Source organism: Manis pentadactyla, chromosome 13, assembly GCF_030020395.1.
Source record: "Manis pentadactyla isolate mManPen7 chromosome 13, mManPen7.hap1, whole genome shotgun sequence".
Taxonomy (NCBI): Eukaryota; Metazoa; Chordata; class Mammalia; order Pholidota; family Manidae; genus Manis; species Manis pentadactyla.
This window is the reverse complement of record NC_080031.1, coordinates 81,389,635-81,392,010: the sequence shown is the minus strand read 5'-3', so window position 1 is coordinate 81,392,010 and position 2,376 is coordinate 81,389,635. Positions and strand designations below refer to the sequence as shown.

Here is a 2,376-nt window from a genome sequence, read left to right as displayed (position 1 = left end):
GTTTTTTTATTATTTAATATGCATATTAAATCAATCAACTGGTTATCTTGTAACTATGTAAATTTTCATTCTAAAAACTCCTAGACTATTCTGATTGTGCTCATCCACTGGCCTTATGTTGAATAGGGAGGCTTTGTGAGACAATCTAGTGGAAAATTCATACATAAAAAGCTTTGATGATACCTTTTCTTCCATCACCTTTACCATCCCTGTAGATTCTTAACTGTACTGAAAATTATAGAACTTCTTTATTCAAATGGGAGAGTGGTGCACAATAATGGAAAAGTAGTTGTCCATCCTTTTTTGCCTCTTACTCTGAATTGAATTAGTATATAGTAAAATGAGTGTGTCTTTGACTATTATATTAAAATCTAAGAGAGTTGATACTTGCTTTTTCATGTTAGATAACCGGTTCTTATACTGCCCAGTTCAAACTTTTCCCATTTTCTCCCCCTCAAATTATTGATCTTGTTACATTTGCTAATATTTTCAAATTCACTTATACTACTCAGAAAAATGGTAACTAGAGAGTAATTTCTAGTTTCTAATATAATTTTATGTTTATATTCATAACTAAATCTACATCAATGCCTTGGAATAATACTGAATCATCATGTGTTTTTTAATGTACATAGTGACACATTTATTTTAATCCATTTACCAGATGGAATTAAAACATTTCTCCCTTTAACAGGGACAATCTTGACCCATAGTTACTGTTAAGGTACATATTATTACAACATTTACCTAGATATTATATGGCACTAAACCTGCCTTTTTCCTATTCTGAATGGTTTAAGGACTGGAAACTTGTAACTTTGGCATTAAGCTAAAACATTCTTAAATACGTTAGTTATAGGATAACTATATCAAGAAGATACAAATCAATATGAAAAGTGAGAGAAGAGTCCATAATAGGTGGTATCAATTTCCTAATGTACTTTTCAATACATACTGTTTGCAAATGTGGTATGGGAATCCATTCTAAATTATTTATTTTAGTTGGTCTACCAAATTCCCTGCATGAGCAATCTCTTTTGTGCTAGAAACTTTCTGAAGGCTTTCTTCACATCTTTGTTTCTCAGAGTGTATATGAGAGGATTTACCAATGGGGTGACCACAAAGTAGAACACGGAGACCGCTTTACCAATGGTGAAGTTGTACTTGGCTGGAGGGCAGACATAGGCAAAGATGATAGTGCCATAATAGATGGTGAGCACAGTGAGGTGGGAGGCACAGGTGGAGAAAGCTTTTCTCCAAGCTTCCTGGGAAGACATTCTGATTACTGTGACCACAATGTGTCCATAGGAGGACATGGTGAGAAGAAAAGAACTGAGAATCATAACAGAGATGCATGTGTAGCTCAAGACATCCACCAAGAATGTATCTGAGCAAGAGAGTTTATAGATGGGGTCTGAGTCACAAAATAAATGGTTGATCTTCTGGGGGCCACAGAAGTTCAGATGAGAGATAAGTATGGTAGATGAGGGGAAATGAAGCCCCCAATCCAAGATCCAGCAGAGAACTATAGGCACACTGGAATACTCATGAGCAGTGAGTATCTTAGAGGGTTGCAGATGGCCAGGTACCGGTCATAGGCCATCACTGCCAGGAGGATGCACTCGGTAGCTCCCATGGAGAAAAAGAAGTAGTACTGGGATATACAGCCAGACACAGAGATGGTAACACCCCGTGACAGGCAAGTGGACAGCAGTTTAGGTACTGTGACTGTGGTGTACCAGATCTCCAGGAAGGACAGATTTACTAAGAAAATATACATGGGCATCTGGAGTATGGGCTCCATCACAATAATGAATATGATGAGGGTGTTTGCCACGAGAGACAGCAGATACACAGTGAGAAACATCACAAACAGTGTGAGTCTCAGGTAGAGAATACCAGGATACCCAAGAAAATTGAACTCAGTCACTGTGGTCTGGTTTGTCACCTACATAGCTCATCCTCTCTGATCTGGAACCAACAAGCCTGGATAATAGATGAGCAAGAATGGCATATATTTGTTATCATTTATTTAATGACAATAACAGACTTCTAGTATTAGTAAAAATTAAAATTTACACATGGATTAGCTCACTCAATTTAGAAAAGAAATCTCCATGATAAATATTCAAAGAATCGAAAACTTCAAATGAGGAAACTGGGGGTGTGATTTTCCTACACTTATGTAACTTTAAATGGCAGGGCAGATTTTGAACTCAGCAGGTTGATTTTAATGGTGAGTCCACACTAATAAATAAAATATGTTTCTGTTATTGTCCCATCACTGAGGAATTTACATCCTTGAGACTAGAGGATGGTGATGAAATATGCAGACACCTCATTTCCAAAGCCAGAAGATCATGGGAGTGGTTGTTA

At 37.0% G+C, this 2,376-nt stretch overlaps 1 pseudogene; it reads right to left on the bottom strand.

Moving 5' to 3' along the window:
• Positions 1 to 1,007: 1,007 nt before the first annotated feature.
• Positions 1,008 to 1,954, bottom strand: LOC130680262 (olfactory receptor 11L1-like; annotated as a pseudogene).
• Positions 1,955 to 2,376: the final 422 nt, after the last annotated feature.